This window comes from Gallus gallus, chromosome 6 (assembly GCF_016699485.2).
Source record: "Gallus gallus isolate bGalGal1 chromosome 6, bGalGal1.mat.broiler.GRCg7b, whole genome shotgun sequence".
Taxonomy (NCBI): domain Eukaryota; kingdom Metazoa; phylum Chordata; class Aves; order Galliformes; family Phasianidae; genus Gallus; species Gallus gallus.
Window position 1 is genome coordinate 14,846,270 of NC_052537.1, and position 15,962 is coordinate 14,862,231.

The window sequence follows — 15,962 nt, forward strand, 5'->3', positions numbered from 1 at the left end:
GCGAACATATAGAACTGTTTGTTTCTCTTGTTAGATTTGATTAGTAAGCTTTTTACTTTCTAGAGCATTCGGCTCATTCTTTAAGTCCAATGCAAGATCATAATTTTACTTTTTAATTCATTTTTCCTCATTACATTTTTTTTCTCCTCATAGTTCAGGTGAACAGACTACAAGTGAATTGATTTAATGTGAAGAAAGCTGCAGGGAAAACTTTTCCTTTGCTAAGCTACTGTCTTGGTTTCAGCTGGGATGGAACTCTTTTCTTCAGAGTGTCTGGTACGATGCTATGTTTTGGTTCCAGGAGAAAAGCAAGGTTGATAATGCACTGATGTTTATAGTTGCTGCTAAGCAGTGCTGTACAGAGCCAAGGCCATTCTCAGTGCAGGGTCCAAGGAGCTGGGAGGAAACGGAATTAGGACAGCTGAATTAAACTGGCCAAAGGGACATTCCTTAACACATGCCATCCAGTGGAAGGAGTTTTGAAGGCAGTGGGAGTTCATCTCTCTCCCTTCTGCTGCTTAGGGGCTGGTTGGGAATTGGTCAGGGGCTGGTGAGCAATTGCATGTGCCTCACGTTATATACATCCACATATATATTGTTTTCTTTATCTTAGTTAATAGTTCTATTTATTTATTAACCCACAAGTTCTATGGTGTTGGTTTTTTGGTTTTTTTTTTTTTTTTTTTTTTTTTTTTCCCCCAATTCTCTTCCCATCTCACTAGGAAGGGGGAGTGACAAAATGACTGTGTACTACTTAGCCACCTGTCAGGTTAAACCACAAAACCTGCTGACATTTAAAACACAAGTTCAATTGCTATGCCCCTTTCTTTGTTTCAGATTTTGTCTTTTAGAGTAATGATGACAACTGAATCATCGAACAGGCTCAAGGAAAGAAAGCCATTTCAACAATCATAATCTGGCCCAGACAGGAACCAAAGGACTTCCACCCTACTGCCTCACGTCTATTCACTGCTCCCCGTCCCCATCTCTTCCATGATACTGTTGCTGAATTTGCATGTTAAGTTTTCTCATTTCTTCTAAGTGCTGTGTATACATTTGAGACAATAACTACTGCCTAGAAGACTACATAATTTTGAGGTTCTATATCCATTGGTGAAAATAGAGCAAGTACAGACAGCCTGGATCAGATAAAAGGCCATAACTTTCACTCACCTACTATAAAACATATTACACACATATCAGCAAGTTCATTAGTAATCCTATATGATCCTATATTTTGGAAATGTTAACCTCTTGCAAAATATATTATATAATACATAAGCCCACAGTAATGACAGTTAGCAATAGAAAATGTTTTTAAAACATGCTTCCAAGATGACACTATGTAAAGTTAAAAAAAGTAAAGAAAAACTTGGGCAGAAAACTAAAGGCTTATTGATTCAGTATCTAGTGCTGTCAGCCCTTCCAAGCTCACAATTCTCAGCAAATAAGAGTTCAGTCCCACTGAAGAATTCCTTCCATAGGATGCTAGACAGCATGGGGAGCTAAAAGGTGGAAATTCTCAACAAGGGTAACTCATAAGATCAGATCCTGTAAAAGAGACATATCTGATATATTCTAGAAACAGTCAATTTCAAGACAGTTCCGTGAACGAAATTCTCAACTTGAGCACATACATACAAACAAAATGTTTCCTTGAATTTAATGATTCAATCCTGAGCTTAAAATCACAATTCTTTCTTTTCTTCTTTATATATAATATATATATACAGCTTTCTGAATATAAAGGTATTCTAATATTAGTGCTTTGCTGTATTGATTTCCATAGGTTGTCCAGTGGAATAGTAGCCATTTAGGGATTATGACCTTCCCTTGTCCCTGATACAGGAAATATATGTTATATGACTTGTTCCACATAAACTGAGATGTTCAATGATGCAGGAATTTCATAACCTTCAAGGAATTCATATTCTTTCCGCAACACTGAATGAATTGGAATTATACTAATCTTCTCCTGCCTTATCTTACATCTTTAACAACTGCTAAACATGGTAGTCATCATTTTATTCATTCATTAGTTTTTTTTTTCTCTACATTAACTTGGAAGAGAATTATTATTAAGTGTACAGTTACAATGTCTATATATTAATAACCGAGCTTCTGAAGACAGAGCACCGACATAACAATAACAAGCAAGCATTAAGCACAAGCACAGATGGCCCTTGACCAAAACAGTGAATACATACTTTCCATAAGTTATTAGGAAGAAAGAAAATTCAGCAAAGCAACTTCAGCCCCAGTGAAGCAATGGTGACCTCAGCAGCAGAATTCTTCATTTAAAAAGCTGAAGAAAAAAAGGGATGCTATAACTGAGAAAAATATCAAGCCAGAAACATTTTGAGAATGAACTCAGTACATCCTACATATCAAAGAAAAAACAGAAAAAAAAAGAAAAAAAAAAAAAAACCACAGGAAATTTCATCAGGAGAGTATAATAGAGGAACTTTCATAGACGGGTTTGGTTCACAGATGGGTTTGAGTTTGGTTAAATTCAAGGATCGTTCAAGACTGGGAGAAATCCAAATCCAGAAGTTACAGGTGGATAGTATTACTTAACATTACTATGTAGATAGGCCAAAGTAGATTACTCTTGGAATGCTTTCAAAATGTGCATCTGCTAGCGTCAGTGAGCATGTACACATAATGCTAATGAGAGGCACAGTAAATCCATTTTTTCTCAGAGACTGAGCCCTTTGAAAGACTCAAGATACTGGTAAGCTTTTAGTGATCAATATAGGTCTTGAAACCGTAAGGCACTTAACTTCCAAGAATTGTTTTTCCCATAGAAGATATACACAGGTCGTTTACACTGTCAGAGACCTCTGAAGATGTTTTAGAGGTCTTGTTGGTACAGTTTTCTCTACATCGCCAAATACTTGAAAGACAGTTAAGCACTCTTGAAGTGCTCTCTTTTTTTTTTTTTTTTCCCCAGAATGAAGGTATAATTTTATAAATAATTTCCTTCCTTATAAAGAGGTTACATCAACAATTTAAGCACACAAAATTTCCTAAAATACTTTTATGCTATCTGATGCACTTTCTTGGGGAGGGCTTCTGCCCTCCCTTCAAAATTAAATCTTGAAAATGTCCACACAGGGCTATAGGTAAATCTGCCACTACCTATCTAGACATATCTTTATCTTCAGTCTGACTTTCCACAATGAATTAAGAACCAGATCTGGTGAGAGAGTACCCTACCTTAAAGTTCTCTGTAAAGAGGTAGAAGCCTACAAATAAAGGCTCTCATAAGAGTAAAGAGAAAACTTCAGCTTGGTTCAATAAAGCTTAACAAAGCTCTTTACTGTACACACCAAAAAAACAAAAAACAAGAAAACCAACCATGCAATCCATAGTGAAAATTCTTACACAACCTGTTGCAAAACACTCACAAGATCTTTTTATGTCTCCTCACCGTTTCTCTAAGTATTTCAGGCAAGAAGCTGCTACTGCACTGCATTTGAAAATGAGGGGTTTTGTTGTAGTAATTGAGGTTATACAAATTTAGCTGTGTGATTCTTCCATTCTCTGATTTACCTAGGGCTGGATTTAAAGAAGTATGACTAATCTCAAAACCTAAAATCTTTCCACATCAATAATATCATATGTAGATGAATGCCAATAGTCCATATATGCATACATAAATATAAACAAATAGTAAACACATTGTCTTCCTAAATGTTTGTCAATGTAAGTTTCCTAAGTATTGCACCACATATAGATGGAATCTACTGAAACCCTTCGCTTAAAAGTCAGGCTAGAAATTGCAGTCCATCTGTACAAAGTTTCTGTTTGCACTGCTCCCACAGTTAGCATGCCATGCTCCTGAGTATGTCTTATTTGAACAAAGGTTACAACCATCCTCCTGCACAAGTTGACAGATGGCCTTGTCTCTTCACTTCCCTGAAGAAATTTTTCTGTCTGCAGTCTCTTCCACCTTTTACTTTAATCATCACCATTTCTTCTCTGGCTGTGGATAAGAGCTGAATGAGCAAGTTTTACACAGGTTTGGAAGCACTGAGATTTGTGGTCATTCCATTCTCTTCCAGAATTAAGCTCCACAGCCTTGAGCCAGCTGCTGAGAAAGCTCTGTCTGCTGCTCTCATGAGTTGACAGTTTCATAGTTCCTCTGAAACGTAGCTGTCAAGGGAATCTGTCACAGCAGCTGGAGAAAAGCAATTTCTTAGGTAGTTCGAGCCAGTTCCATGGAGGGCTTTGAAGATTATGGAAAAGAAACTGAATTTAACCTAATATTCCAGCAGCAATAGGGGTGGGGACCATCAGTGGAGTGCAGACCCAGTGTCACCACTCCTTACTGCTTAAAATTACAAGGGAATGGTTTCCCTCATGACATACTGTCTTCTACTTTAAACTCAAACTAGGAAATGTGAAGGTCTACTGGCAGAAAGCCAGGCTTATTTCTGTATATTTGAGTCTCACAGAAAGGCACCAAGGGAATTTGAGATAGTTCCTATTCTGTGAGACTCTACACCATTTTAATCCCTGTTTTGGTTCAGTTAAGGAAAAGAACTCTCTCATTTATTATTTGCATCTTTTCTATAATAATTTAAAAAAAATTGCAGGCTCTTCACGTGTAATGAATATATATATATAATGAAAGCATACAATTAAAAGCATATAAAATGAAGCATACAATTCTTCCCATGTGCTTGTAGTTACACATATTAACTTCTTTCCACCAGAGAGGAAATAAGCTTTATTGATATAAGTCTTTTTCCATATTGAACAACTGTATCCACCCTAGATTCAGCCTCATTTAATTCCATTTCAGGCCAATGTACCCAGGCCTTGCCCATTTAGGTGTGCAGCTGTCTACTGGCACAAGCAGCTGAGAAGAGCTCCTCCTCCCCTCTAGCAAACTAAGTTATGTATGTCAGTCATGAAGCCAGCCAGATGTATTTATTTTGAACATTCACTATCTACCGAGTTACTACAGTGATGAAAACAAACTCACCCCTTCCCCATCTAACAGTGCAGAGACTGTATAGCCACAAACATAGTGTAAATAAAATCTAACACCCAATTCTCTTCAGAGCATCCCTTTTGTTATGTGGCATTTCTGGTAACAGGAATTATAGCCACATGGAGACTTTTTGTTCCCCACTGAAAGTGTGAGATCCCTGAGAGCAGATGATGGTTTTATTACAAAAACTTTTGTAGTTTGGAAAGAGCAGTTGTAAAAGTTAGTTCAAGGCTTTTATGACTTCTTTTGTTCAGAAAAAATTAAGGGGGAAAAAACATTGGTGATGTATGAAAAGATTACTTGTTTATAATCAGTACATAGATCCTTGCCTTTTTCATAAAAGGAAAGGAGACCAGCAGGAGAATTACAATACAGAGTACCTCCCAGGATCTCTTTCACCATTCTCCCCATTTGTGTATTAAGTAACAAGGCAGCTGTTGAACAAGTACTATCAACAAAGCAATCTTCTAGCCCTTTGATTTAGGCTATTCATATCTTCTGCCCTGAAATAAAATGACTTTCACAATTAAAACACCGAAATCAATGCTGTATCTATTGTCATGTCTGCAGGAGAAAAGCTTTAATTACAACCCTAGTTAGATAACACAATCATTACACCTCCTTAATCTCAAATATAAAACCAGTACCCTTCGAGTGCTATGCCATCCTTTCTTTGATTTTTTTTATGTGGATAGCTTTTTATCTGAGCACTTTAATTTGCATGCCTTTGCTGCGAGGCAGCTCCCCGTGATATGTTAATTGCAGAGTGCTTTAAGTACTAAAAGATTAACATAAAACCCTTTGCAAACAAGCTAATAGTTTATGATAATTTTTGCATGGCCTTTGTCTGTCTATCACTGGATTGCCTCTAGCTGTAATTTTATAAAGAAGCTGTAAAATATCATTTAAACAAGTTCATTTACACATAATTATTACCAGAATCACATTATTCAATTTAGATACTCCAGCCTATTAACAATCCATGAACTAAAATGTAATTAAACTATTTTCCTTTTATGAACCTATTCATTACAACGTGTGGGAGATGGATCTCTCAGTTTCACTGAAAAATTTCAGCACTTTGTTGTTGGAATTGACAAGTCTGGCACTCATTCTGTGCTTTTAATTATATTAAAAGTATTTCAAGACAGCTAAGATAAAGAATATATTTAGAAAAGAATGCGCAGAAATGCCAAGATGGTGTCATCCAGAAACATGTATTTATTTCATTCCACAGTGTTTGCACCTTCTTATCAGATAAAATAGAACCAGGATATATCACTTCAGTTATAAGTTTTCAGGCTTTTTAGTTTTTGAAAGATAAACTTGGGGAAAAAATTGCTAATGAGATGAAATATTTCAATTATGGCTATACTCTGAAAACCTTACAGTACATGGGACTTGCATCATGCAGCTGTAGACATTGATTAGATCTTCTTAGCTCAAAAATTGATTACATTTCAAGAAAAACTAAAAGTTATGTAAGCTGCTCACATGTCCTCTAGAAATCATAACAGTTGCTTCAGTGGGTCAAGACATTACTTGGCATTCATTCACTTAAATTCCCTTGTAGCAATCAAAAGGTGCAATATCCATGCTTTAGGAAAAGGAAAGTATTAGGAGCTGTCAATTTACTGTAGTTTTGTATGTTAAAAACTTTTTCAAATAAAGAAACCACTCTGAATATGAAAAATCTCAGTTTTCCCCACTTGAGAAAAACTTTTTCCAGCACAATTACAGATCCTACTACATAAACCAAACCACCCAGAAAAAGTGCCAGAAAAAAAAAAAAATCCAATAGAAATCTAACACAGAGGTTGAAAAACAGTTTTATTTGAAACTCAGTAACTGGCCTGACACTAGTCCTCAAGAGCCCAATACTTGAGAATAGCAGACAACACAAATGAATCTCACTTCTGAGGGGTTAAAAAAAAATAAAGAGGGGAAGGAAGGAGGGATGCCAAGTTGACCACAGATACTAACTACCGCAGAGTGGAAATTGTCACATCTCTTCTACAGTAGGGAATCTATTCAAAATTTGAGCTGGTATTCCTAAGGCAAAGAGGAGTCAAAAGTATGTTGCAGATGAGGGATGAAATAGAAACAGGTCATTCCTGCAACAGGCATAAAACTGAAGAAAAATTCAACCAGAAATCACTATGGCAGTAAAATGGTCTACATGCAAAACATTAATAAAACCCAGATATTTTAGTCCCAGTAGTTTGGGATCTGCAGACCATCGAGGCTCACATGCTTATGTATTTTCAGTAGTCTTCAAGAGCGAATATTTTACTAATGTTGATCTGAATACTACCATTTAGATCAGTTCCTACAAAAGTTATTGACTGTATACTCAGTGGGTGACTGGACTGTTTGAATTAAAAATGAAACTGAATGTCCTCTAATTCTCTCTAAACTCCTGGTACATCAGATAGAACTACTACTTCTTTACATTATAACCTCACAGCTTTTTGTAGTGGGCTTCGTGGAAATTGTTAGTAATTGCATTTCTGATACAAAATGAAAACCTGGCATAATACACTGTACTTCCCTTGCATAACAGTAGGCTGCAGCCTCAAAACAAGTTAAAAACAGTTGTTGAAAAAAATTAGTGTGTGTTTCTTCCAAGCTCTTTTAGATCAAAGCATTTCTCATGTAGCAATAAGTTTATGAAGGAACCACAGTGTATGAAGAAAAACATTTTTTTCACTTCAGTATCTTCAGGTTCATTCCAAACTGCCATTATTTGGACTGTCACCCTGACACTGCCTGAGGTGCATTCCAGCTCTCTGCAAGAAAATCTGCTTTCCCACTAATGGGGCTGTTCTTGCAATGGCAAATGTAATTTTCCACTTCATTAAAAATAGTGTGCAAAAGGACCTATTTCTCACTGAACACAGATCAGTTCCCAGTGAAATCCTGTTCACCAAATATTACAATAGTAGAATTCACTTCAAATGTAGGCACTTACTCGACCTGGACATATAGCTCTGATCCAACCACAGACACACCTGAACATTCACTGCTCAGTTATTCATCAACATTAGAGAAAAATTCTCAACAGGTTCAGTGAAGGAACAAGTTCAGAAGTAACTGAGAAAGCTAAAACTGTCATAACACTTTCTCAATATACTAGTTTCCTACTGCCTTACTTCTACATCCAGCCATAAGCAGATTTATATAGTGCCTGTTACTTTATGGCATAGTTTATACAGATTCACAAACCCATTAAAACACCAAACAGTGGCCTAAGTACATTTTGCATGTCTTACCAAGTTCAAAATTAGATACCTGTACAGCAAAATAAAACTTCAGAGCAAGAAATCTAACATTCTTTAATAAAAAATAGATACATTCTGCTATATTTCATATTTATTTGCCCATATTTATTTCCCTATATCATTACATCATCAAGACAATCATACAAAAAGGAATGAAAATCATCACAGAAGAATGCATAGGTTCTCCATCTCATAATTCAGTATAAATTGTTCTCATGAAATACTCTTCAGGAAACAGTACTTCAGTATCCATTGATTAAAAGAGACAAAGAATGGAGTTCAGTAAAAGCATTTCATAAAAAAAGGCCTTTTCAAATTCTATGACTAGAGTTCTAAACTGGGCATTAAGCTTAAGATTAAAGTTATCAGTTAGATCTGAACAGCCCCAAAATGCCTGAAACATTTCCTCGAGTTTTCCTATTTCTACGCTATTCCAAAACCAAAAAAATACTAAGTAATCTAAGTGAATTTTAAGAATCTATCATGAAAAGAATAGCAAAGATAACTCCTATAGTGTTTACAGTATGTATCGTAGCACCTGCCACTAGGTCAGACAAGTAACAAATCTCACAACTGTATTCAGATCAAAGACTGGGCTTACAGAAAACTGAGAAAAGATATTCTAAAAAAAAAAGACCTGCATTTGTTTTAATCAAGATTTAATAAAAGAACTATGAAGATAATGAATTGTTCGGGACTATAGTCACACCTTCCAGCTCCTATGATTATGCCTGTTTAATGTCTCTCTTAGTCTGTGTGTGTGTGTGTGTGTGTGTGTGTGTGAATCTTTAATTTTTCAGTTTCAAAAGAAATTTAAAAACAATACTTGAATTAAAACCTAAGTAAATGAGATCTATAGAGACTTGGAATTAAAGAGTAAATATGCAAACAATATTCCTTTACTTCTATCACTGCTAAATTACTCCTAGACTAATAAACAGCCCACAAAGCATGCCTTTGATTTGTTATATTCCGGACTTGCAACCTTGGTTGGCATGTTTTAATCTAAGAATACTACCATGAAAAATATTATCATTATAATTCTTAAAGTATTTAGTACCACCATTGTGACAATATGGAGACATTTTAGGTGGATATTTATCACTGTTGACAGCTTTTTAACTAGGCATTCAAAAGTTCAGAAGTATTAAAGAACATAAAAAGATCACATCTGGGGAATCTTCAAAGAATAAGCATCAAATCACTGATCTGAATGATAAAGGCAGACGACAGGTGACTGTAGTAAAAAGAATGGTAATAAAGGGACTACAATGGGCAAATCCATAATTTATCATGGCAAGAATAAGAAAAGCACCTGCAGTCTACACCATAGAGCAATTCAGTTTCTCTAGGCAGTAAGTAGAACTACAGTCAAACATTTTAGGCAGGCACTCCAGTGATTTAGTTACTGATGTCTCCCAGGCAGAGAGTGACATTCAGTAAAGTAGTGTGAAAATGACAAAGCACCCAAATTCTTGAAAACCAACTCCTTAACTTTGAATGACTACTCATGTAAGCCCAAATATGAATGCTTTAAATACCTTTCCATTTTCTTCCAGATCTGCATTTTAAAATATTACCGTTAGCATCTCTCTATTTGTTTCTGCCAGTTCTAACCAAGAGGAGTGATAACATTTCCCCTTTAAATAGTTCTGAATTTTAATAAGGGTGAATCTTATTCTGGAGACAGTTGAAATAATTTCAATTTTATATCTTAAAACATTTTATGAAACTTTATACGAATATTCTTACATGAATGTGTATTTGCAGCCATCTGTTGAAGAATAATACATTGTGCAAGAATCACTGGATATCCACTCTTCCCAAAAGTACATCCTCACAGAAAGAGCCTTCTAACATAATTTTAAAATTATGTTTAATATAAGCTTTACTTAAGAAGCAAATTTTAATTTGAATATAAAACATGTTTAACTAAATATAGCAGCTACAACTGCATTAAGGAGGTCCCATTCCTTTGAATTTAAGATTTCAACTCAAAAATAATTACTTTTCCTAGTTAAACATACTGCAAATTTATTGCAAGTATTCCAATAAGTTCTTTAGTTAAATGATAAAGAAAGCAGACACCCTTGCAAGACAGTATTGTCTGACGTGTTCAGTAACATACAAAGTAGAAAAGTTATATTTTTAAACGTCTTGTAATGATGACCATTAAAGGCTATAAGGCTCTACTCAGCCTACTTCCATAAGGTACAATGTAGATGTATCTAATTACCATTAAATGGTTCTTGTAATTCCAAACTCTCATGCAGTATGTACAAACTGCCATTTCATACAGTTGTATTTGGTCAAACAGGTTAGCAAGAACATAACTTCTCTCAAGAACTGCCAAGGTATTTTCCATACATTTTGTGGTTTTTAAAGGGAGTATTATCTGAAAAAAAAACAGGCTACAAGCCAGTAAACCAGATCCACTGCATGCATCTTCTACGTGATCTTTAGATTTTACTTGATATATAAAAGCTTCAAAACATCAATTTAAGGAAAAAAAAAAAAAGTTTTGCTGCATCATGAAACAAAACAGGAGAAGAAACTTCAGGTTTTTCTACCTCTACAGTTGACTGCTTCAGACGGCAGGGGAGTGAAGGGGAAGAAATACAACCCGGTAAACAACAATAGCAACAAATCTAAAGGAGTGAAAAATTAGTAAAAATACCAAAATACCTAAATATATTCTCAGCCTGAGAATATTCTATAATTCATAATGTGGCACGTTTGGATTGATCTCTGAAATGATGTCTGCTGGATTTTGCTAAAGAAAAAAATGAGATAGAACACAGATTTTAAACTGGTATATTTACAAATCACTATGCTATTTTGCATTTTGTTAATAGTCTTAATTCTAACAGAATTGCTATGTAGCTCATTACTTAGGGGAGTCTATCATTTTTCCCCCTCTTGTACTAGCAATACTCTAAACCATGCTGTAATTAATGTAATTAAGTTTATTAATAAAGATTGAAGGGGTTGGACACTGCATGAAATACTTAATTTTGTGTATGTTTAGCTGGCTGGATGTTTAGGTTTGTATTTAAACTGTCATCAAATTATGTGTAATTATGCCAAAGCAGAGATCTGCCTCTCTTAACCAGTGACAATGACAGATTTTCATAGTTCTGGGAGGTGGGTGGTAAATCTGCCCACTCTTTTTTATTTGTTATATTTTCCTATTATGTCTGATTCATGTTCTGCATGTTTTGGAGCATCACACTTTGAATGTATTAGTTTTTAATGCAGAATAAATGGTTATGCTGCAGATATATAATACTCTAATAACAAAATGGATTAACTCTTGTCCTTACACAATTCTATGATAGCTTGTTGCTGTGGCAAAAAGTGCACCAGTGCAAAACTACGTGCTCTTCAATGCTCTGCTTCACTCACACCCATACACACACCAGTTATACAAAGCTACCCCTAGGAAAAAACAAACAAACAAACAAACAAAAAGGTGTGCATTTGTCTTTCTCTTGTTCAAGGCAGGTACTACGTTGAAGCAGATAGTACCTGGAAGAGATTGGCATTATTGGTTCTACACACAATCTGCAGTTGGAAACAGATGCAAAACCTATCTAAGCATCCCAGATTATGCTTCAGCCAGGGCACAACAGCTAAGCTAAGTCTTTCTGTGAAGGCTTGCAGCTATTTTTCTGCTTGGAGATTACTACTGTGGTCTGCATGCATGCTCCGCATTGTCACCAGTAGTGGCCCACACCAGCAGCTCATACAGAAAACATGCTATATTTTGTTAATAGCTTTGACTGATTTCAGCAGACCTGAATTTTAGGTTCCGAAGTAATTAGGAATACAGATATTTGACTGCAATATCTTGTGTCATATCTCATGGATTCTAGCAGATTTTTTTGGTTTGTCTTCTTCCCCTTTTTCACCTTAACATTCTTCCAAAACTACCTGAAGCAAAGCAGCCAAGGGAAACGTTGATCAAGTCAGTAATTATTTACAAGGCAATCAGATCTTAAAATTATTTAAGATACATCTACAGCAACTGAGCCCTGAGAGAACCTGACATTAGGACATATCATGGCTCCCAGACAGATTCAGGGTCATAAAGCTCTATAGGTTTATCAGCTGTATCAAGATGCCATGGGGTAAATAGGGCATACAGAAATTGAAAGAAGTATGAAAGCAAGGGGCATATATGAATGTGGCAACTGAAGATTTATATGTTATTTTCCTCCTGATTTATTATTAAATTCTTGTAAGTCATTTACTTAAAGGAACAAGCCTTCATCTAGTCAAAAGACAAAGAAGATCCTAAAGCTGAGATAACTATCTTGGGCACCTTGAAGATCATAACAAAGAACTTTATTATTCTTATTCTACCCATAGCATTTTTAACTGCTACAATATTAAAAGTAATTTTTCAAACTGTAAGTAAAAAATTTCTGTGGTTGCAAGCTACATACAAGAAACAGCCATCAGCATGCAACTATTCTATGCTAAAGGATCTTGAAATTAAAATTCAGAATAAGATAATTTATCCACTTACAACAGACTTGAAATAAATTGATGAATTCAAATGCAGAAATACTGATGATTGCAACCAGTTCCCTAAACTGCTAAAACTTCTTGACAGACTTTTCCTTTCATAAATATAAGGAACATTTTCTACTTAAATTTATTGTGACAGACACAAGGTATAAATAAATGCCTGAAGAGAAGTCCTCTCCAACCACCATTTCTATAGCAACTCCTAGACAGAATCTTTCTGTTTCATTTCAAGTCCTTACAGGCTAGGGCATTTCAATTTGATGTGACTGTTTTACAAGTATCATACAGAGCTTGTGAAGAACATAAGTACTAAATTTCAATTTTTCAGAATATCCTTTTAATTCAGTGAGAAACAAAGTGGACCTTTACCTTGTTTACACTCTTGCTTTCATAAAAGGTTTATGAAACAGTGTAGAAAGCTGCCTTTACTTTCAAGGACTAACGGTAAGCCCACTTTGAGCTGTGAAAGCCAAACTTTCTGCTCACCCCCACTATCCCCATTAAAGACTCATGAGGCGCACTGGTCAATAAAAGCAGTTGGAAATGTCCTTGATCTTTCTGCAGCTTTTATAGAATCCAGATGGCTTGGCTCTGGAATATCTCGTATAATTCAGCAACATGAAGAATTAAAGGAAGAGTTCCAAATTAGCAAAATTAAACTTCATGATAGTTACCAAAAAGTAAAATCGTTTTTTCTTTCCTGCTAGAAGTTTACATACACTGCAGACATCTATATAGTTTCAGAAAAAAATAGCAATGTGCCAAAATAGTGTAATTCGGAGCAATGGATTTGAAAGGCAGAAAATAATCCAAACTTCAATTAGTCATACTTTGTCCAATATGCCTACCAAACATGCCTTCTGTGTTAGCTTGGTTCAGTCATCCTTTACTTTTAAGACCAAAGCACTGCTGATATTACAGCAGAATCATTAACATCTTGATGACAAGATGATTAGTAGGATTACACACTGAACTAATAGAAAAGAAATACTGCATATAGGACAAGAGTATGGAAAGAGTCTTAAGGAGTCACTATTATTTAAATAAAACAAATAATAAATCGAAATAATCATTTGCACCACCCATAAATCTTTTGACCAATAAATCTGAGAATATTTCTTATATATTAGCTATGATGCCGTCTTAGGAATCTTAGGAAGCATGTATTTAAGTTGAAAAACTCGAGTCAGAAGCTCATATGCAATGCTTACTTCATAACAAGTTGTTCAGCTCATAAGTTCTCTTAGGAACTGTATTTTGCCTGATATTTGCTGAGTGCCACACTAACGAACAATCACATATCGTTTTCAAGCTATCAAAAATTATTTAATAATTACTCCCAAGACAGAGAGCTTGTTTTGATTCCTTTATTTACTTTACAGTTCTGTTACATGTCATACATTGGTGTCGTGTTTGAATTTCATTTCTGCCCTGCAGCAATATCCCATGTGATTTTCTTTAAGATCTTATGATGGTTATTGAAGACCTTGTTTTCAGAGAAAACATTAGCCCTCAGTTTTAAACAACTGCTTGGTGAAAAAGAATTGGAATTATACCCTGCTAAAACTGTCATTGAAGTGAATTATTAATGTTTATAACTGTATTTATTAATTTTACCTATACCAATCCAGCCATGTAACACACAAAGATAGAATGCATAAAGAGACATTCTACCAGAAGCAGTAAAATAAAATAAAATAAATAAAATCAGCAATTAGAAATGCCAGGATTAATGTTGTTTTTGCAAGTATAATTGAAATCTTCTTTGTACAGATACTCTTTATGTGACAGCAATATTAGCAAATCTAATAGCAGAGCACAGAATATAAACCATTTTATCCTGGATTAATACCTGAAAAACAAGACAATATTCTCCTTGATTCTGTAGAATCTGTTCTATGTATCTCTTCTTTTCTCATCAACATACTCAGTCCTAGCAAGAGAAGAGTGTAGCTGTACAACTATAAAGTGAACATAACATGCAATGCAATGTACCCAAGAAGGAAAAAATTAAAGGAAACTATTTCTATTATTGTACGTACATAAGGTACTTAATCTCATCACCTAGAAGGTTCTTCAGTATATGTTGTTTTCATGATTAAATGAAGACAAATGCAATAACAACAGTATCTTGCAAAGGTCAAAATTTAATTCTGGTGACCTGTACCTTGATATGCAGAATCAGCAGGTACACCATGAAGGCAAAACAGCAGCTGCTTTACTTTTCTGAACAAGATGAAACAATGAGTGGATGACACACCTCTTCATAGGGCATAAGGAAATAGCTGAGATTCAAAAAAAGTCTAAAAAGGGCTCTATTATCAAGTTTGAAAGGAAATGATTAGCAATTTGTAAAAGCAAAATCCTATGCTTTACAATTTACCATGGCCAATACTTGGCCAAATTCTAAGCACTGAAAACAGGCTTAAAAGAAAAGTATGAAGTACTTTTTACTCTAGATCTCACATTCCATTTCGTCTGTGCAAAGACATTTATCTTATTTATCTGCTAATTCTTACCTTGATATTTTATATAATGCTTGAAACTGCCAAGAGGCAGTATGATCTCTGTCACTGTTGTATTACCTCAGTTGTACTCTTTCGCATTCAAATACGAAATACATAGCATAATTAACTGATGAAGTTAGCTATTTCCCTAGTTATGAAAGAGTATAGCTGTCATCTATTAGCATCACCTAAAAAAAATCATTCACATGCACCAGAGGAACTTAAAGCATTCTTTTTCACCTGTTAATAAACAGTCAGCTGACGCAAACTGCTCATTTTCATATAATCAACAGTTGTCTCATATAAGACTAAACCCCTAATACAGGCTTCAGAGAAGAATGAAAAAGTGATCAAGTGGGCTTAACTATAGTTTTTAGTGATTTTGGCTACAATCTAGCTTTCCCTTTTGTTTTTGTTTTGTTTTTAATAAAAAAAAAAACAGATCCAATAAAGAAACCTGTACCTTTCACCTCCTTGTTTCCCCATCTGACGTAACACATTCCTAAAGAGGAAAGCTGATAAAAAGGAAATAAGACCACACTACAGCAAGGATTGCTATGAAAAAAAATGCAATAAGAATTACATTATTAATTCAAATGAATTACTAAAATTACTTGCTCTGGGACTATGCTTTTAATA

The 15,962-nt window shown here is 35.0% G+C and overlaps 1 protein-coding gene and 1 long non-coding RNA gene across 4 annotated transcripts in view; one reads left to right on the forward strand and one right to left on the reverse strand.

Annotated features, from left to right (window-relative positions):
• Positions 1-11,585, forward strand: part of LOC107053653 — a 33,846-nt gene extending 22,261 nt beyond the window's left edge. For both annotated transcript variants that reach the window (XR_006939556.1, XR_001467110.4), the window contains 2 exons: positions 154-276; positions 838-11,585. This is a non-coding gene — a long non-coding RNA (uncharacterized LOC107053653). The remainder of the gene's footprint in view (positions 1-153; positions 277-837) is intronic.
• LRMDA (leucine rich melanocyte differentiation associated) overlaps positions 1-15,962 on the reverse strand; it is a 634,559-nt gene that overhangs the window by 157,450 nt on the left and 461,147 nt on the right. The gene's annotated exons all lie outside the window — the stretch shown is intronic.